We start from the raw sequence: 22,657 nt of genomic DNA, 5'->3' as shown, positions 1-22,657 counted from the left end.
AGCGCAAGCTCCCGTAACTTTGCCTGAAAGAGAAGGTTTTTGTTTTTGGATAAGGGTAGAACTAATCATAAAAGTTTACAACTGATCAAAAAAAACCGTAAAAAATTTTGGCTAGCGTTTATTTTTAGCATCGGCCGACCATTCGCACAGATATTACGTTCATTCAAATTTTAATTATAATAAACCAAAAAAAGAACTCCTTTCATACATTTTGGTTTGTTTTTATTTTATATGTACAAACATGTTTTTAATATCTAACCTCTAGTTCTTTCCTCTTTTCTAGAAATAGGATGACATTGCAGAATTTTTAGAAGTTAACTTCGATGCATCAAAGCTGGAAAATAACACGACAAACATTGCCTCGTCAAATTTATACCGTCCTAACAGCAGTTTTGTTAAGTCTTGGTTTATTCCAAACATTTCATGAGAAGGAAATAGCAAAAAGTTCAAAATATTGATGTGTCCTTGTCGGCTTTCTGATTTAATTGGTAACATACACCAGAAAGGGAAAACAGCCGAAGATCATACTGTAGTCAAAAATTGAAGCTGAGAAGTCTGCCTGCTTCTATTTACTATCTACAGAGATGGACATTTCAAATCTAATTTTGCTTCTGTTTACTATCTACAGAGATGGACATTTCAAATCTAAATTTTTTTAAACTACAGTGTATGTTCATTTTGAAGCAGGCAGACTTATTACTTATTAGCATAGATTCATGACGTTAGACAGAATGTACTAATCTCACATCAGAAGACGCAAAATAATAAATAAGAATCAATGATCTGAAATGTGTTAGAATGCTGTTGAATTGATTTGATAAATGTTAATAAAACAGCAAAATAAATATCATAATTATTTTTTGTGGGTTTGGGAGCTATTACGATAGGAATTGTTGTTCAAATATCAATCAAGATATGGTTTAGAGGTATATATGCATATGTAGATGCTTTTGCAAAAATTTTTACCATGACATAGTGAGGACATTGGGATTATTACTGTTTCATTATTCATGATGATAACTCACACTGTAGGTTTATAATACATCTGCTTACAGGACCCTAATAACGTCATAAAGTGAAAAGTAAAGTACACAAATGTAAAATATTTAAATTCGTATAAAAATTTATATTTTATTTGAAACAAAAAACTTTGGTAAATTTTGCTTCAGTTTTCAGTGTAATGTAATAAGACATATTTAAGGAATCGCTGGATCGATGAAACATTATATAATTGTTCTTATGGTTTTGTCCTTCATCATAAAACAACTTTCAAAACTTCAGAATAAACCAAAACTCAGTATTTCTACAAGTAGATTGCTTTGTTGATTTGAGTGACCACTAGGTAAAATTTTCTTGATACAATATTTGTCGTGTTATCGCTTTGATGGATCCAAGTTTACATTCAGCAACTCTGCAACGTTATCCTATTTCTAAACAAGTGGCTAAGACTAGCATGGAAGCAGGGACGAACTAGAACGTTATTGGGGAGGGTGAATTTATATATCTAGACAACACAGACGTCTCATGTAAATTAAATACATTAATTTCTTTTATTATATGGCTGGTATCATTTCCAGTAAACTAGCGTGCCTTCATTAGCTCAAAATCTGTTTTGTAGGTCCATTTTTGCAAAGAAACGTAAACAAATTTCGTAAAGCAAATATTTATAGAACGCAAAAAGTTAAGCAAAAAACAATGTACGGAACTGAGTCGAGCTACAAGTCTCGGAGTCTTACCTGTTTTATTATTCTTATCAATGACACAATTACATGTATTTTACTAACGATCAAACGTAAAGAATTGAAGGCCAAAACAGCGAGAGCAACAATGCTAGATAGAACGCTTCGTTTTAGATTAGAAAAACATATATGAAAAATACTATCTTCGCTTGTTCAGTTTTGCTAATACATTTTGCCAGAACGGTATAAAATAGAAATGAGAAAGCTTTATTGCAATTAAACAACTACAAATGTAACCTGCAGGTACGCGTTTTAAAACATACTAGTTTTTTACATCCTCCAAAACATTTATTTTATCTTTTACTCTGTAGCTTACCGTTGTCTTTTATCTTCATAAAAAAACTTTGTGAACTTTGACAAGCATTATTCGATGCATTGCAGATAGCAACTAAAAGAAAAACTACAGAAACGCGCATCAACATCTTGCATAAAAGAAAGAAAACACTTTATGTTTGAAAAACGTTTTTGAGAACATTTATATAGCCACCGTCATAAAGAATAATGTATATTTTGTACATGCAGCTGTGTTTGATTTACCTAAATTGCATAAAAAAGCACTTTCCGATATTTTGGGAAAGTTTTAAGGCGATAAAAGCGATTTATATTCAATTCCTAAAGGCGTAAGCTTGTAGAAATATTTTTGCTGGTTGACAATTGATAAATTGGATAAATTGGTGTATTAGTGAACATTATCTTAAAACATTGTTCACACTAATTATATCCTATGTGATAGACAACGCATTAACTTAAAACTACTAAGTTATTAATCATTAAGTACTCATATGTCTTCGTTTCACATATCGTGGTTAATAATTGATTGCTAAAACCACCAGGTCTGTATTAATTAAAACGTAAAACTTTGCAAAATCATTTATAAATAAAGTAACTGTTAAAGACATCTTTAGACGATGTTGTTGTCTTTTGTACTGTAACATACCATTGTCTTTTGTCTTCATAAAACCACTTTGTACGCTTTGACAAGCATTATGTGATGCATTGCAAAAAGCAACTAAAAAAAACTACAGAAACGCGCATCAATATCTTGCATAAAAAAAAAGTAAACACTTTGTGTTTGAAAAACTTTTTTGACAACATTTATATAACCACCATCATGAAGAATAAATTATATTTTGTGCATGCACAGCTGCATGTATGCTTTACTTAGATTGCATAATAAAGCCCTTTGGGGTTTTTTAGGCAATAGAGCTATAAGGCCATAAATGCCGATTTTTCTTTAATTCTATGAGGGGTAGGCTTGTAGAAATATTTCTTTCTTGAAGATAATTGATAAATTGGTGTATTGGTGAACATTATCTTAAAGAATGTACACATTAATTTTACCTATGTGACAAAATATATATAGATGAGTTAGTTAAAACTTAGCTTTTTTATTATTAAGTACCCAAATATGTCTTCCTTTCACAAATTATTGTTAATAATAAATAAAACACCAGGTCTGTATTAATTACAAACGTTTCTAGTTTAAAAATCTTTGCAAAAAACCTCATTCTCAAATTACTGAACTGTTGTACAGACTTCTCCTGTTTTGTTTTTTTCGTTTAAAATTAATTTTGGGCTAAGTACGTACCATATAAAAGGGGTTTTTTACGCGATATCTAGCTATATGATGATGGTGTTAATGTCCGGAAAATGTTTTTATTTCAAATTGGACTGAAATTAAAAAGCTTTTACCCGACAATGACGTGCTGTTTTGATAAGCTTAATGATAAGCTCTTTTACAAAAACATATACGTCAATGTAAGACGTATATGATAGTGCTCAGAACAAACAACAGATGAAGCGTTAAGTAATATATCACTAAAAAGATAAAAGCATTTTAAAGAAAAAATTATCTCACTCTTGAAGTTCTATAGTATTAAAATACATAGAACCTATATGTTTAAAAGAATGTTTCAAAGAATAAAATTTCATTAAAAGAGAGTCTAAAAATGCATGCATATAGCTAATTCATAAGGTGATAAAAGGTTTTATACTTCACAGCGATTATGAAAGAACAACAAAGAAACTCCTATAGCTGGGGAAAATCCTTCAACATAAAGAATTATAATTTTTTAATGATTAGGTTTATCATTTCACGAAAAACATTAAAAAAGAGCAATCACATTTTTCTTTTCGTGAAATTGCAGTTGTGTTGCATACATTTTTTTGCTATTTTTTATTATTCGAAATGTTTAAAGACACCTGTCATCTTCCTTCGTTCATTTTCTTGTCCATTAGCTATAATAACGAAATTAATTTAAATTGAGACAAAATGACAAAGCGTGAATTAAACAATGACATCCAATCATTTTAAAATCATTTGCTATATTGTTTTCACTCACAGTCCTTAACATTAGTCCAGTCTCGAACTTGTGAAACGGGGAAACTGGCAGGAACTTAAACATAAGACTTACTGAACACAAACGAGGTACAAAGAAACGAGACAGAACTAATCACATTGCCGAACATCACCGAATCACAAAGCACAACATTGACTGGGACTCGGCAAAATGCATTACTTACAGTACTGACTATAGACAACGGCTTACATTAGAAAGTTGGTATACCAACTTTGAACAAACCCCCCTGAACAGATAACAGCAATTACCAGCACCTTACAAACGACTTATTCACAATACAAACAAACGATCAACTAAAAACATTACACTTCACATTAATTCACAATGACAATACACAATTGACACCCACACTTTTCCTGTACACACAATACAATGAGGTAAGAACCAGCTAAAAAATACGGCTAACCTGACGTTTACTCCTCATTGAACTCTGAAGATGACTACCGCTAAGGTTGTCGAAACGTCAGTCAACAACAACAAAAACAGTCCTTCTCAGGACTATGCCAAACTGGACGATCTACATTTACAAACATGTAACAGTTATTATATTCAACATGTTTTTTGTTAATTGACCAGTCTCTCAGGTCACCGCAAAGTTTATTTTGCCTTGCTGATGTTAGCGTATTTCATACAATCCAAGCAAGAATTCAGAACTAAGATTATCATAGCCTTGTTTATAGTCATTCTAACCACAATGTTTCTGTTACTGCATTGCTAGAATATAAGTCAAGCGTTAAATATGACATGTACAATTGTTTCTTTGAGATTAAAATGTACAGTAGTGTGCTACTTTAGTAAGAAATCAAAATGGCAAGGTTGTCATTTTCATGTTAACGAAAAACAACAGACAGGAAAATTGAGAACATTTATATAGCCACCATCATGAAGGATAAATTATATTTTGTACATGCACAGCTGCATGTAAACTATTCTTAGATTACATAATAAAGCACTTTGGGATATTTTAGGCAATCTAGCTGTAAGGCCATAAGAGCTGATTTTTCTTTAAATCCAGGAGGCTTAAGCTTGTAGAAATATTTTTTCTTCATGATAATTGATAAATTGTTGTATTGGTGAACATTATCTTAAAACATTGTTCACACTATTTATATCCTATGTGATAGACAACGCATTAAGTTAAAACTACTAAGTTATTAATCATTAAGTACTCAAATATGTCTTCGTTTCACATATCGTGGTTAATAATTGATTGCTAAAACCACCAGGTCTGTATTAATTAAAAACGTAAAAACTTTGCAAAATCATTTAAAATAAAGTAACTGTTAAAGACGTCCTGTTTTGTTTTGTGAGCTAAAATCAATTTTCGCTAAAGTCCCGCCATAATGGGTTTTTAATTACGATATCTACAGCCATAATATATTTGCAATAATGCCCGAAAAGTATTTTTATTGTCAAGTGAATGCAAATTAAAGCTTTTGGGGTACAACAAAGTGCTATTTTTATTATAAATGTTATTTTAATACACAAGTTTAATGATAAGTTCTTTAAAAAAACATCAATTTCAAAGTAAGACGTAGGTGAAAGTGCACAGAACAAACGACAGCTGAAGCAATATATCACTAAAAAAGGCAAACGCATTTTCAAAGAAAATAAATTACTTTTTCTTATAGTTTCATCTGGCTTGTTGTCAAAGAAACGAATTTGTCCCAATATTTTTTACATTAAAGGCTGCGGTGAAGTCAAATGCCTTTAAATAATCTTTTCCACATTAGGTGGTATATTTTTGCTATTTTTCATGATTTTTTTAATAACAGTAAGAAAGTTTTTTGTAGTTCTTTAAAGAAGCATCGACTTTTTCATGTATTTTGAGAAACACTTGTTTATTGTGCTGACTCAACAAGAAAAATCGTTTTCCCTTTGCACAAAGGAAGCCTTAATTGTCATGCTCAGTGTTTTATGGGTAGCTAACATGCTCTAAGTTGTAAGATATACTAAGCAAAATAAGGCATATTCCATTCTTTTATCTTCTATAAAAATATAATGGGATATCATTAAGAGGTAAGCCCAATAATTATATATTTTAAAGCGTGCATTTTTTAAATAAATTTGTAGCATGAAAGTTTTTTCATTGAAGACATTTCTTTGTCGAAGCACATAAGACATCTTCAACAGTCTTAGATACAACAAGCTGAATAAATAATCTAATTAAAAAATTACATTGCATTAAATTACATGATAGGATTAATAGGAATAGTGTTTAATTTTACACATAAGGAAATAATGAAAAATATACGTACATCATGAAACTAACACATGATCAGTGGCGTAGCAAACCTGCAAGTTTCTTCTTGCTATGTAAACAATTTATTGTTCATAATACTATGAATGAATAAAAATGATGCTGATGATAAAAAATTACGTATTATGAATAAATTGAGGGCTGGCTAAGCCACTGCCCATAAAGGAATAAAATTGAAAAAGCATGAAATAAATTTTGGATGTGATGTGAGGAAAAACGAGCGTTTTTTATCTCTCTAACATAAGGATGAAGTCTTGTGTTAATTTTAACGGTAATTTTAACGGTACAAAGAAGCCAATAAAGCAAGTACAATTAATTTCATGACGATCATCTTTGCAAATTTTAATTTAAGAGGAATCAGATATCAATCCTTTGCTTTTATGATTTGTCTTGAAAAACACAACGTGCTATATGAATGTGTAAGTCATGCCATGAAGAATAAAGTATAATAATTACAAAATAACCTTTAAAGAAGGCAGCCCACTAAAGAAGGCAGCTTACAGCATGGTAAAACTAAAAACTGCAGTTATTTATGAAAAGTCATCATGGTTTAATTTTCATTTCACTTGTTTTCACGTTAAAACTAGACCAATACATATTTTACCATTTAGGTTGGAACCATAACAACTTTTATACCACCAAGCACCTTTGAAGGAAGTAGCGCAATTTCTACTATCTTTATCATTATCTGAATCTTTGGTTGAAAACTTCATGTTATTGTGATAGGATAATTGATCCGCAGCAGTTCCTGAAAAGTAGAAATAGTTCTATAGTTTTCTGGTGATTTGTATTTTAAAACGTTAAAACCACTTAAAGTTGGACTAGCTGGCTTGCAGGACCAATTTGTATTCGCATTCATATGAGGCGGCTGGCCAGGCTGAAATGTTGTATTTAATTTCTGCCAACAAACATTGTATTTTGTGGGAAAATTAAATTGTGTTTGACTCAGACATTCAACAATCTGATTGCTACCAGTGAGTTCCACCGATTATTGTAGTGGTATAACATGAAATTTTCAAATTTATTTTCAATTGCACATTATTGTTTTGAAGTTTTTGTCATGTTTAAATAACCAAACAAGACAAGGGAATGCCCAATCTCATCTCTTCCAGCCCTGTTTAGCCGGGCTGGCCCAATTGATGCAGTTATATGAGCCTGTTAGAACCTCGCTTCCTTCAAGCGTATCTCGTCAAGCTGGGCTGGCCCGCTCTTCATATGAACGCAATTTCAAAAAAATTGTAAAATAATATACGAGGCGAGATCTCGGCAAAGCTACCTAGCCGGCATAAGCGGACTGGCCCGTCTCATATGAACTGGTCCTAAGGTACAATCTGTCAACACAATTTGCTATCACAAACACTCATTTTCGTCAATATTTTCTTACCTGTGTATTTTCCAATACTTAATTGATACTTATAATTTTCATCCTTTACAACAAAATCTTCATATTCAGCGTATTTTTTAGTGCCTGACGTGTTTACAAGATCAATTCGAAGTTTATATTTCCTTGCAGATGTTAGTCGATGTATCTTGTCCAATCCAAGCCAGAATTCGGATTTAAGATTACCAAAGCCACGTTTATACTCCGCCCAACCCAGATAAAGTCTGTATTTCCATTTTTATTTGTCTTTGAATAACAGTCCAACCACCACCTGATGACGTCATGTCACAGAAGACCTTAAAGTATCCTTTACCATCAGGATCTACTTCGTATATTCCATTGTGTCTTACACTTTTTCTGTAAAGATCTGAGCAGTCTTTTCCTGATGGTTATAAAAATATTAACTAACACAGAGAAATTAAATGAAAGATATTGTTTTTATTGGACAAATATTACTCCTTACTCGAATCTATAAGTGTCTTTTCTTTTTTTAAAATCATTCTTACCTTTTTCCGAAATATTTGTAAGTTCTTCATTTACCATGTAAAGTGTTTTCAATTTTTTTTCAAGACTTTTTAACTCCGTTTGTAATGTTGCCCTTTGGGCATCAAGTTTTCATTTGTGACGAAAGATCAATCATTTTCAAGTCAACTTTCTTAATTTTTGTTGTAATTTCACTAGTGTATATGTTTGTACTTCTGTCCTATTGATTTTGTGTTGAAGACTTAACTTAAAGATTTGCAGATGTTTGTGCTGGGTTTGAAGATTCTTGTGATATGTTTGAAGTGTTTTATTTGTCCGTCTATTATTGCAATTTGTGATTTCAAAGTTGCATTGTTTTTATCGGATTTTATGGTGCGTTTCAAGTTATGGCTGAATGTTGAGTAGAAATCTTTTAAATAATCTTCCTTTTCGTTTGTTGATCTCACTCTGCAAAAGTAAGAACGGTAAAGTGAGTCATGGAAAAGTTTTTAGATGAAATATTTCACACTATAAATAAGGAATTGAGAAAGATTTATATCCAGTATATACATGACATAGCTAACAACTTACTAAAAAGGTGTAATGTATATAAAGTCTTACTCCTCCCATACACAATTTAAACAAGAAAAACTTGGCTTGAGCTGATTTGAAAAATCCTTAGTTAATCATGTTTGTATACTGCCCCAGGATTGAATGTTAACTACAACTCGACAACTTGTACTAAAAGGTTATTCAAATTTAAAAGAAATACGCCATAGAAGCGTTTCTAACACAGTCTTTTGCGTTCAACAAAGCGCATTAAACATTTCAAGTTCTTAGTTCTTTACACTAAACCATAGCTTACCCTTGAATATTAACAACAATGCAGCTAATCGCCATCAACGCACAAATAAAGCTCACCACTTGTCTTGTTTAAATGTCTTACAAGTAAACACTTCAGGTTGAGTTGAAGATCGAGGCTCTTTATATATGTGTGTTGTCCAGCATAAATAAATTGTGAGGATAAAGAAACTTTGCATATTTATACAGACTAATTTGTTTCAGCAGATAATTGAACTGCTTTAAATAGTTTAAATATGTTGAACAGTTTGCACACATAGCCACAAACTGGACAGTGTTTCAATTTTAAAGTCGATTCACTCAACTTGGAAGAAGTTTACAAAATTGACTCAAACTTTAAATCGGTAGTTTTGAAGGATTTGCAACATAACATTTACTCTTTAATAAACAGGCCTTTATTTATCGTAAAACAACAACACTAGCTGATTAACACAAAATTAATGATTAAAGACTTATTGTGATATTTTGGTAACAAACTAAATGTGGCTGTTAAATACGATGTATTTCACTGATAGCTTGCTCGCGATGTTATAGATTTTTAAGAAAACAATTTAAAAATAAGAAAGACTTATAATAAAAGCACAAGGCATTACAGTTAGCGTTGTGTTTTGCTAAAAAAAGAACCGAGATCTTCAAAAATTTCCAATTAAATGCTCTTCATGACGTCACCGTATAAAGGGAGCAACATCAAAACAAAGCTTGCATTGATATAAAGACTGTTTATTAAAAATTGATGCAATTAAAAAGCATTTAACAGTATCCTTTGACAATTCTAATTTCATCTTTTGAATAGGATCCAGCAAAACGTGTGTTAAAAGCTACGTATGCTGTATGTTGTTGATGTAAAGAAATAACTATGCTTTGAATGGTGCTTGACATTGGTTGCTGTAACCCGAGAAATGTTGTATCTACATAACGAGCATCTCTACATTACACTCGCACTTGAAGTCGTAATTTCACTACAAACTTTTCAATCAAGCAAGTCTTTGGAGGTGGGCGGCAGAATAATTTTTTTTTTTAATAAAAAAAACATTGTTTATGAATAAATGGTCAGTTAATTCGCTTGTCTTTCACTCAAAGTTTATTTGATTGAGGACGTGTCAATATAAAGAAACTTAATAAAATACGAGGCATTTGAATAACCCTTAAGATTTTTTATATAACTCTTTCAAAGAAGTAATATGCTTAAGGTTTCTATATTTACATTATTCTATATTAACCTCTGAGTGAAGAGAATGAGTTCAATCTTGTAATTTAGCTGTGTCATGTCACAAAACAAGAACTTCTTTTGATTCATTCAATACTAGTTAGATCAATAAAAATAAAAAGTTCCTTTTTTGGTTGGTTAACGACGAGGAATTTCCTCTTTTATTTCGGTCAACACTAGGAAAGAATGTCCGTTAAAGGACAAATCCACCTTATGACAACGTCACTATCAAAACTGTATTAGTATGCAAAGGTCACCATAGTTTGAAAATTTTACATCAGCTACTTTCTCTTTAAAGAAACACGTAGCTATTTAAATGCACTTGTTGAACTGATTGGAGACTTAGTAGCGTAGAGCGCCATATACGTCAAAGGAAATTACTTTTTACGTCATATCAACAAAAAAATTTGAGCTAGCTGTTTACAAATTTAAAGTTATGTTCAATGGTCATGTTACACAGCATGGCACTTAAACAATAAAAAAACACGTACAATTTTTTTTCTCGATAGTTTTGAAAGTGATATGGAAGGATATCCAACAAATAGAATTCGTAAAAAATTAAATGGTTTGAGCCCGAGAGTATCGTTACATGTTTGTGGATGTAGATCGTCCAGGTTGGTATAGTCCTGAGAAGGACTGTTGTTGTTTATGCTAGTTTTTAGCCTGAATAGTCGGCTAATGAATATCAAGAAGATTACCAGTCAATTGAGAATAAGAATTTGAGTATGTTGATCATCAGCACTAACCAAGCATCAACAGATGATGACGAGCCATGGCGTGCCATTCTTCAATAATAAGTTAAAAATAAGAGTAACGTTGACAGATGTTTTAATTTCTAAAGAATCTATGTAGTTTGTGGAAAGTACTCTAAAAGCTAAATTTTGACCAGGCATGGTGCAATAAATTTTAAAGTTTTTGTTTCCTGTCGCTCTTATTCAGCTTTATATATGGAAGTCAACATTCTTTGTTTGACACTTCGTTGTCAACGTCGTAAATGTTCAATTATGGATAGCAACAAGAAATGCTTATGCTATTAAGAAATACCAAATGGATGTGACAGATTGTGCATGGAAGCCGTTGAACAACATGAAAATAAAAAATTCTTATAAACATTAGTCCGCGTCTCTAACAATAAAAACAAGGTTGACATTGATATGTAAAACTGTTTGTTTAAAAAATAACAAGTGGCGCAAAATCATTGAAACTTTTGAAACGATATACTTTGCATGATAATTCGAAATTTATCATTAGAACAGTAGCCTAGACAATGAGAATATTTAGACCTTTTGAGCTCAAAGTTGAAAATGAACGCGACCTATATATCCTTATAACCTTCCATGTAAGAAGCGCTCCATAACACAGCAGTATCTGTGGTTCCAGTTCAATAATTGCACATTGCATAATTATATCTGGCATCTACCGACCTTGTTAAGATAGGTTTTACGCAAAGATTGCAACTCTTTAAGTTTCTATCAACATGTTGTATGTTTGAGTTACTAACTTCATATTGAAAATAATTAGCTAAAATTTCCTTTTTAATTATGGTTAGGTTTGTGCTAGTTATAAATTCCAGACAAGTTTATAAACAAGAGCTTCCTTTGTTAATTCAGTCATTGAATGATAGCAAAAATTTCCGTTAAGTTTATAAATAAAAACTTCCTCGGTTAATTCAGTCAATGATAGCAAAAATTTCCGTTATGTTTATAAATAAGAACTTCCTCGGTTAATTCAGTCAATGTTAGCAAAAATTTCCGTTAAGTTTATAAATAAAAACTTCCTCGGTTAATTCAGTCAATGATAGCAAAAATTTCCATTAAGTTTATAAATAAGAACTTCCTCGGTTAACTCAGTCAATGTTAGCAAAAATTTGAGTTAAGTTTATAAATTAAAACTTCCTCGGTTAATTCAGTCAATGATAGCAAAAATTTCCGTTAAGTTTATAAATAAGAACTTCATCGGTTAATTCAGTCAATGTTCGCCAAGAATTTCAGTTAAGTTCATGCACAAGAACTTTCTCTTTTAATTCAGTCAATGCTAGCAACGAATTCTGTTAAGTTTATAAGCAAAGACTTCTTCTTCTTACTAGATCCGCCGCAATACTTAGTATACTAAAAACACGCTTCTTGGGATTTTGGAGTCTTGTTTAATGTTTTCGATTTGTTGGTAAACAACACTTTGGAGTGTGTCTAACTCTCGCAAGTCGCGGTTAGATTTATCAGTGTCCTTTGACAATTCTAATTTCATCTTTTGAATAGAATCAAGAAAAACGTGTGTTAAAGAGCACTTATGCTGTATGTTGTTGATATAACGAAATAACTATGCTTTGAATGGTGCTTGACATCGGTTGCTGTAACCCGAGAAATGTTGTATCTACATAACGAGCATCTCTACATTACACTCGCACTTGAAGTCGTAATTTCACTACAAACTTTTCAATGAAGCAAGTCTTTGGAGGTGGGTGGCAGAATAATCTCTTTTTAAATAAAAAGAACATTGTTTACGAATAAATGGTCAGTTAATTTGTTTGTCTTTCACTCAAAGTTTATTTGATTGAGGACGTGTTAATATAAAGAAACTTAATAAAATACGAGGCATTTGAATAACCCTTTAAAATTTTTATATAATTCTTTCAAAGTAATATGCTTAGGGAATTCTATATTTCTATTATTCTATATTAACTCTGAGTGAAGAAATGAGTTAATAACTTCATACTTGAAACAATTAGCTAAGAATTTCCTTTTTTAAGTATAGTTAGGTTTGTGCTAGTTATAAATTCCCAACAAGTTTATAAACAAGAACTTCCTTTGTTAATACAGTCAATGATAGCAAAAATTTCCGTTAAGTTTGTAAATAAGAACTTCCTCGGTTAATTCAGTCAATGTTTGCAAAAATTTCCGTTAAGTTTATAAATAAGAACTTCCTCGGTTAATTCAGTCAATGTTTGCAAAATTTCCGTTAAGTTTATAAATAAGAACTTCAGTTAATTCAGTGAATGTTAGCAAAAATTCCGTTAAGTTTATAAACAAGAACTTCCTTTGTTAATTCAGTCAATGATAGCAAAATTTCCGTTAAGTTTATAAATAAGAACTTCCTTTGTTAATTCAGTCAATGATAGCAAAAATTTCCGTTAAGTTTATAAATAAGAACTTCCTTTGTTAATTCAGTCAATGATAGCAAAAATTTCCGTTAAGTTTATAAATAAGAACTTCCTCGGTTAATTCAGTCAATGATAGCAAAAATTTCCGTTAAGTTTATAAATAAGAACTTCCTCGGTAAATTCAGTCAATGTTAGCCAAGAATTTCAGTTAAGTTCATGTACAGAACTTCCTCGTTTAATTCAGTCAATGCTAGCAAAATTCTGAATTTGAGAATAATGACAAAATCATTGTTCTCAAACCTGACAAAGAGCAATGGTGTAGTCATTATGGATCGTCAGGTATACATTAACTCTTGCCTCACTATAATTAACAATTTATCTAAGTTCAAACCACTCGATCATGATCCTACAATTTCCCGTGAAGCAAAGTTACAACGACTGCTACGTAACTTAAAGAAAAGAACGCTATTAACGAAAAATCATTTCAAGAAATGTACCCTAGAGGGTTCACAGCCAAGCTCGATTATATGGTTTACCTAAACTTCATAAATTAAACAATATCAATGACATACCTCCTATCAGACCTATAAATTCTTCAATCAATTCGTATAACTACAAATTAGCCAAATACCTCAGCTCTTTACTCCAACCCCTAATACCTAATGACCATTCTGCTAAAGATTCTTTTAGTTTTGTCGATGATTTTTTATCTTTTAACACTAACGCTCCACATGACAAATTCTTTTATTTCTTTTGACGTTGAAAGCCTTTTACCAACATACCACTGAGGAAACCATAGACATTGCTATTGATTTAATTTTTACCAACAACCCTACATTCAAAATGAACAGAACAGAACTAAAACTATTGTTTAACATCGCTACGGCCGAGACTCATTTTTATTTAACGGTAAGTACTACGACCAAATTGACGGGAGTAAGTATGGGCTCACCCTTGGCACCCATTTTAGCCAACATTTTCATGGGTTTTCACGAACAGAAACTGGTTAAATAACTACGCAACAACAAACCTTTATTTTACCGCAGATACGTTGACGACATTTTTTATTTTCATAACAAAGACGAAGCATTACTCTTTTACGAATACATCAACAAACAACATCAAAACATAAACTTTACATACGAAACCGAACAAGACAATCAGTTGCCCTTTCTTGACATCTTACTAACTAAATCACATGAAAACTGTATGACCTCTACGTACCACAAACCAACATATACAGGACTACTGACTAACTTTTTAGTTTCACACCATTAAATTACAAAATTGGACTGATACGACACTTTGACCGACAGAGCACGGAAACTTAACAACACAGACATCGGCTTTCAACGTGATTTAAAGAAACTAATATTCACTCTCAACGTAATTCTTTTCCTTTTCATTTCATCAACAACACTATACAACACTATTTGGACAACAAGATAGCACTGACTCATCTAACGCCACAACTAACACTAACGATATACAACAACATGACAATAAACGTTATTTCAAACTACCCATAGGTGATTACTCACGGCACACACAACGCAAACTCACACAAATCATTAAACGCTACTGCACTGGCAGTGACGTTAAACTTATTTTCACATCTTTTTTAAAATAAAATCTTTATTTTCGTTTAAAGACCCACTTCCCGAACTTTCCAAATCTATGGTAGTTTATCAATTTTCATGTGCGGGATGTAATTCCCACTATATTGGGTGAAACTTCTCGCCAATTATCTACCAGGATAAGGAACATACTCCACACAGACAAAAAACTCCACTATCTACAAACATCTTCAAGCCTCTCCTTCATGTAAAACAAATTCTCACCTTCCTGTTTTAAAATCATCGACACTGATCAATCCACTTTCACTCAAAATCAAAGGAAGCTCTACACATTAATAAAACTAATCCCGATTTAAATATCAAGTTCACCACTACAACACTATATTTACTTTATAATAATATTTTTGTTTATAAGTTCTTAATACTTATTTTTCTTTTCCTTTTTGTAAATATTTTTATATTTAGTAACTGAATCATAATCCTATTCATTGTAATTAATTTATTCATATCATAGCCGTATCATATTATAACACTAACCATTCACTGAAGATGGCATTCTGATAATGTCGAAACATGTTTGCTCTCAAAAAAATCGTCGTTTTTCTCAAGTGTTTTTTAAAATTCTGTTAAGTTTATAAGCAAAAATTTCTTCTTCTTATTAGATCCGCCGCAATGCTTAGTATACTAAAAACACGCTTCTTGGGATTTTGGAATCTTGTTTAATGTTTTCGATTTGTTGGTATACAACACTTTGGAGTTTGTCTAACTCACGCAAGTCGCGGGTAGGTTGTAAAAACTCTAATTTGCATTGAAAAGTTCGTGCAAAGTTGTTGCTACCTGAGCTCTCGGGAGTCTCTATTTCTATGTATGTTCATTTGAATGTGCTCTTGATGTCAACTGAACAAATCAATCATTCAAGAATCACTTTAGATATATGGTGTTAACTTGAAAATCACAATTTATGACATCGAAGAGCTATATTGCCTATTGTAAAAATTCAAATGCATTGAAAAATGATATACTTACTTAAGCCATGAAACAGCACAATATACATTAGTGGGAAGGTGTAAGTATACTTATAATATACGCATTTTTTAAATCCTGTAATTATAGAGATGCAAGGTTGGATCAGCGCCACAATCACAATAAATTATAAAGGAATTCGTCACGCTATACGTAAGTATGTTGTTGAATAAAGTGCAACGTTAGAATAATTCGACGCCTGCAGTTAGAAAACCGGCTACCACTTTCACAAGTACACGACTGAGTGTTTTTTTGCAATAATAAGTTTTGAACCATTACAAAGTTTCGTCAAAATAAAACTTTGATTATATATATTTGTTATGACTGAATATGTAAGAGCATGTAGATCCAATCAGACTTTAACATGCATGTTCTCTGTTACATAGTAGCCATGCCAACGTACCAAGCTTCATTGCATTCAAGACTTACTTGAATACAATTAACTCGTGTAACGATAATGAAACACTTATTTGCAAGAGAAAAACAATTTGTAATTATGGAAAGTGTAAGTTATACACATAATCTAAACATAAGTTATAAACTGGGTGTTTACAATTTCAAGTGTATGTATACAGGGCCTGTTCATATGAGCCGGGCTGGCCCTTTACCGAGCTAGCCCGGTAGTAGCAAGATCTCACCTCTTTTAGTATTTACATATAATTTCAAATTTGATTCATATGAGCGACAGGCTGGCCGTTTTACCGGGATGTCGCTTAAACGAGGCGGGATCTCGGCATAAACGGGCTCATGTGAATGCACAAGGCAGGCTAGACCGGCATGCCGTGTTAAACATCGTACTAGTGCGCATGCTCATAAAATCAATGCGATGCAAAATACAAGGCAAGCAAAAGAGCAACTTTAGGTGGACCATAGACTAATGCATAACATCATTGAGTTTCTTTCAGCTTATAAAGTAACATAAACAATCGGGTTTGGACTTTTATGCTGCGTGCGTAAATAATTATTTCCGTACTTTGTCGGGCTAGCCCGCCTCATGCGAATCAAATAAAAACTGGCCTAGCAAAGTCAGCCAGCCCAGCACATATGAACAGGCCCTAAACTAATAATAATTCATTATTTATTGACATCACAATTCTTTGACTTAAAGACATCATATATGTCAGAGGTCAATTTACTCAAAACGTACCTTTAACTTTATTGATCAGATGCCTTTATTTTAACAGTCGGCGTTGATCTAACGGCAGTATTGAACAAACAATAGTTTCACTTTATAGAAATTTTTGTGTAGCGCATATCTTATTACGCATGTAATAAGCATAGTGGCAGCCAGTAATTTGCATTTTCTGACCAATAGGAGTGCTAAGGTGGAGTCGCAGCCAGTAATTTAATTAAATATACAGCACAAAGTTACACGGTAAATTGAGACTACTGTTTGTTTCTATAGACCAATTGCATCACGTCATTAACATCCTAGCAATCGTTGCTAAGGCGCATCTGGAGGACAAGCATCAGCACTGACAGGCTGACAGGACATGCACATGTTTTGAATATAGTATGGCAAATTTTTTCCGAAAACCAATAAAGCCAAGAAAGGCTTGCTTTCTGGCTACGCTATCAATTGTTTCTGCAGACAGACTGTAAAGAACAGTAGTAGGTAGCCAATCTTTCAGCATTTATAATTATATGATTTACAAACTTTAGATATATTATGAGTATAACTTACATTCTCCCACCATTGAAGAACTGCTTGTCCTTGGTAAAACTTTTGATATGTCGTTTTCCAATGCATTGAATTTTTACAATAGGCTTGGCCTTCAATCTAATATTTTGTCAGTGTCAAGTTGACAACATATCTAAAGTTGCAGCTATCTGAATAATTCTTCAATGATTAATACTTGATCATTAAGTATAAATGATTTCAACAAAAAACCGCCATAAACTACTTTAAATGTAATATATATGTTAATTTGGATATGTATGATAAACACAAATCATGAAAAGAAAAGCTCTAGTGACATACTTTAATGTTGACAGCAGAGAACTTTGACTCCAAGAGAACATTCAAGTGAGCATACATAGAAATAGAAACTTGTGAATTCAGCGTCCACTTCGTTCAAACAAAATCAACTCTTTTATTTGAACTTTCGTGAGATTTTTCTTTGAGATCATATTAAAGCACCACATATATTGCTCTTGTAAAGCAGTTAAATATGATTGGGGTGTTGCGATTGTGGTTGTGTTTAGGGGTTTTATATTCTTGAATTGCAACAAACCTCCAGGGACTTATCCAACAATGTGGCTCACCCAAGATGGCTGATGCCCACAATAGCACTAGTTAAATGCTTTTAAACGTGTAACTGTGTAAGCATTAGTAATGTGAAAACTCATTTCATGTCCAAGAAGACGAAAACAGTCACATTACAAACTCAAAAAGCCGCAGTCGTTTTGAGTATGATTTAATTACATCAACTTCATTTAGATAAACATGTTAGAAACTCATATTTCATCAACATCATTGATTGAAACAATATTTTTTAATATTTCATGCAATGATTACAGTTTTGTTGACTTCTATCTATAACAATTTTTTTGCACATTTTCTCATAGTAAACAACGAGTGTAAATGTTTAAGACATATTACATGACGTATTTTGATATTGATCATTGTCATGAAATCATAAATATTTATGAAAATTCTTCATGATTTGATTTTCATTTCACTGGTTTTCACGTTATTAAAACCAAGCCAAGCAAGATTTTTACCATTTAGGTTGCTATAATAACAATATTATACCACCAAGCACCTTGCCAGTAAGCAGCGCAGCTTCCTTCATATTGTCATTATCAGAATCTTTTGTTGAAAACGCCGTGTCTTTATGATAGTTCAATGCATCCTAACATTTCCTGAAAAGTAGTATAGCTCTTGAGCTCTGTCGTGATTGTATTTTAAAGTACACATGAACACATTTCGGTGTTAATTATTCTGATAGATCTTAAAAAATATTCAGAAAATTCTAAATTTCATTTTGGCTATTTAAATTTCGGTGTTTCGATGGCCTGATTTAAACACAGGACTCGACCAAAAAGAGAACTCATTGAATTTATGTTATGTATAAATTTCTTAGTCCAGGCTTACAATTTTACATGCTTTACAAGAAAAAATCTTTTCATCTCACGGAAAATTACAAATATACCGTTTTTTTGCGCTGTGATGCTTGCGCCATTCCTTCCTTGGTTATATATAAAGACAAAAAAAAAGAAATTCTACGTAAAAGTGCTTAAATACGAGCTGTACTTGTAGATAATATTCAGACAATCGTTCATCTTTCGCAGGAAATTAAATTTATCTTTTAAAATTAATCTTGACAATGTATGGTGAATTTTTTAGCTGTAAAGGTGGTATCTTTGTTGTGATTGACATTCTTTACGATTATTAGCAACGGAAACTTAAATATTTCTTACCCCTTTTGCAGGTGCCAAGGTCTTTATGCAAAAGCAAACTTTGATTTAAATAATTTAAAAGCCTAAAGCAGTGTTTCAACAAGACAAAAATACTTTTTTCATAATGTATCACTGTTTGTTAAGCTCTATTATGAGTTTAGAAGTAAAGAAATACACAAAAATGCATTTTTCCAGTGTATGATCCAGTGTAATGATATGATCCAGTGTAATGACGCCAAGGCGCGAAACTTTATAAGATTATTCAACTACATAATGAAAATCATGTTAAAACCACGAGAAGTTAAACTTGAATCCTAACTTCATTAGTATTTTCTCTGATAGCATAATTTTTAATTTTGTAAATATGCATTAAAGATGACCTTTAAGCGAAAATCTAAAAGGTAAGAATTCTAAAATTTGTCACTTGATTCCAATTTGTACTATCAATACTATGGTATGGCATATGGGTGAAACATGTTTTACTGTTGGTTGACAATATTGGTGATTAATAATGCAGGGACGATTTTCATATTAGAATTTATAATTTTTATTGCCTATTATGTTATATTTTTTAGATGTTGATCGTCCAGCTTTGTGCAGTCCTGAAAAGAATTCTTGGTGTTGGTGTGTTACTTGACTCTGATGATCAAAGGATGTCAAAATATCAATCATTAACAACACCAACAGTCTTTTTCAGGACTGCTCTAACTTGAAGATCTACATCTACAAGCATTTAGCTTTACTCATGTTTTATTTTCACCATCATCTCTTGCAGGAAAGGGAGAAAAAATGTTAATTATACTGATATGAGCTCCAATTGTGAAAGTGATGGTAATGTATTGTACATACAGTGATCTCATAGCTACGTAGCTATTAATGAAAATTATAATTGCTCTGTTTTACAGTAAAGTATGTGGTTATACACTCTGGTTTACATAGGTAGGAGAAGGGTACATTTTATATTGTATCAGTTTACATGTACCTACATAGACACTGTTCAAAAAAATACTGATGCAACAAATGTGAATGTAGGCCCCACAATTATTTACTGGCTGCATGATTGATCTAGTGCACTATTAAACATTTTACATTGTTTTACTGTGAAAAAGTTGAGATTATTAATTTGGTAGATATGCAATAAATATATACTGGGATCCATACTTTACTTCCTTTTCAATGTCATGCCTGAATGTTCTATAGATTTCTCTTGTTTTAAATTGCTAAGTTTTTGTATTTATGACTTCATGATATGTTTCAGATGATTTTGAAGTTGATTTTGAACCACAAACAAAGAAGGCGAAGCATAAAGAGAAGGAAATGAACAAAGAGAAGAAAGGCGAGAGAAGGTGTGACCAAAAATAGATTTTTAATTTTGGGTAAAGGGCATCATGCTGTTTTACACAGGTATTATAGTAGATCTCTAATCCTTTATAAGCCTTTGTTTTGCCTTGTGTAATCCAATGTACACACTAATTTCTTCAATGTGTGATACAACAACGTCATGAGATTTTTTCTATTGTAAGGCCTTCCGTTCGTGAAAAGTTGTACCAAAGAGATATAGAAAAAGCAATTGAAATGTCACTAATAAATACACCTTATGACAGAAAGGATAATGATGTTGGACAAAATGAAAGCAGTCATATCAAAATAAATAGTGAAGGTATCGGTATGTAAAATTATAAATGAAACTGTGAAAAGTGATTACATCATGATTACAGACATCATGAAAGAGGAAAAAGGTTGGGAAGCTGCCCTAATCTACGCAGTAATGAAGTAAATCCAATTCAAACAATGATTTTAGAATTTTAAAGTTTTTCATTGTTAAGCATTATATAATGCTGTCTTACATTGACCTCAAATTCACATTTTAGTAAGACTCTTTTTCCCATCACAAAGCCCTTAATTTTAAACTCATAATGTTTACAGAGTAATCAGTCAAAAGCACAAGTTTTGAAAATGACAACTTTGTTATACTGTACTAAATGAGGACAGAGAAGGATTTTCTCAGAGTTTTATAAACTAGTCACCACTCTTAGTGGTCTGAATTTAACTGTTGAATTTAGGCACATAGTAGCATATATCCATCAATCACACTTATAACTGGGTAGCCTTAAAATTAGGAATGTTTAAAAGTGCGGACATATGAAGGTGTGCATGGATGAAGGTGTGTATGGATGAAGGTGTGTATGTATAAGGGTGGGTATTCATAAAGTTAAAGATGTATCAAGTTGTGGATGCATGAAGGTTTGGATGTATGATGGTGGGAATGTATGAAGGTATGGTGGGGATACATAAAGGTGGAGTGGGGATTTATGAAGGTAGTGATGTATGGATGAAGATAGTGATGTACCTATGAAGATAGTTATGTGTTGCATGTAGTACTACTTTTAATGGCGTGATAAATTTTCTAATTGACTTTTTGCATGGTATTGTAGTGTGTGATTCAAAATGAAAATACATCATCATTATTAGGTAAGATGCAGTACCATGTACATATAATGCTGATTGCTCTCTTACTCATTTAATCTAATTAAGATGATGATGCACGCGACACCTGCGATGCACGTGACACCTGCGATAAGAGTAGTGCTAAAGTGAACAAGATTCATGACAATGATGTCGAAAGTGATTCCAATGAAGAAAATTGTGAACCTAAAGAACGGAAAGAAAATGTCTGGTGGGAGTCATATGTTTTCCGGTAGGCTTTATTTTTGTATTTATAAAAATTATCATTGATTTCAAGTGTCCTATTTGCATATAATGAAATAACCAAAATGCAGTTGGCATGATTATACAATCAAAATATCAAAACAGTTTGATACATACGTAATTGCATTTGCTCGCAGCTTGTCTTTCGTGTTATTCTTATTAGTTTTTCTTCTGACGAGTGCTTATAATAACAAATTTTTGATACACATTTGTTTTAAAAAGAGTCATCCGACTACAAATGCACCCCTGTTGTTGGTACAAAGGAGAAAAAGTCATCACCTATAAATTCTTCCAAAGAGAACTTTGGACATTTGAAAAATGAAGGGAAAATTTCCACATTTTCTTGCGTTGGTACAAAGGAGAAAAAGTCATCACCTATAAATTCTTCTAAAGAGAGCGTTAAGCATATGAAAAATGAGGGGACAATCTCAACATTTTCTTCACCTAAACCGTTTACAAACAAAACCAGCGGTTCTTTTTCTCTTGGCGGTGTTAAAATTAAGAATCCAGGTCCGCCATTACGTGTAGGACTATCAAGAAACCATAAGGTAAAACCACTTCACAATAACGTTACGCTTT

At 32.1% G+C, this 22,657-nt stretch overlaps 2 long non-coding RNA genes across 2 annotated transcripts; both read left to right on the top strand.

Annotated features, from left to right (window-relative positions):
• The first annotated feature begins 2,120 nt into the window (after positions 1 to 2,120).
• LOC124454327 lies at positions 2,121 to 17,162 on the top strand. The gene is made up of 3 exons (XR_006951403.1): positions 2,121 to 2,189; positions 10,627 to 10,636; positions 17,152 to 17,162. It is a non-coding gene; the product is annotated as an uncharacterized LOC124454327 (long non-coding RNA).
• Positions 17,163 to 22,006: 4,844 nt separating this feature from the next.
• LOC124454358 lies at positions 22,007 to 22,343 on the top strand. The gene is made up of 2 exons (XR_006951425.1): positions 22,007 to 22,067; positions 22,301 to 22,343. It is a non-coding gene; the product is annotated as an uncharacterized LOC124454358 (long non-coding RNA).
• The last annotated feature ends 314 nt before the right edge of the window (positions 22,344 to 22,657 follow it).

This window comes from Xenia sp. Carnegie-2017, unplaced genomic scaffold, assembly GCF_021976095.1.
Source record: "Xenia sp. Carnegie-2017 unplaced genomic scaffold, XeniaSp_v1 HiC_scaffold_3, whole genome shotgun sequence".
Taxonomy (NCBI): Eukaryota; Metazoa; Cnidaria; class Anthozoa; order Malacalcyonacea; family Xeniidae; genus Xenia; species Xenia sp. Carnegie-2017.
Note: the sequence above shows the minus strand (reverse complement) of the source record. Positions and strands in the feature narration are given on the sequence as shown.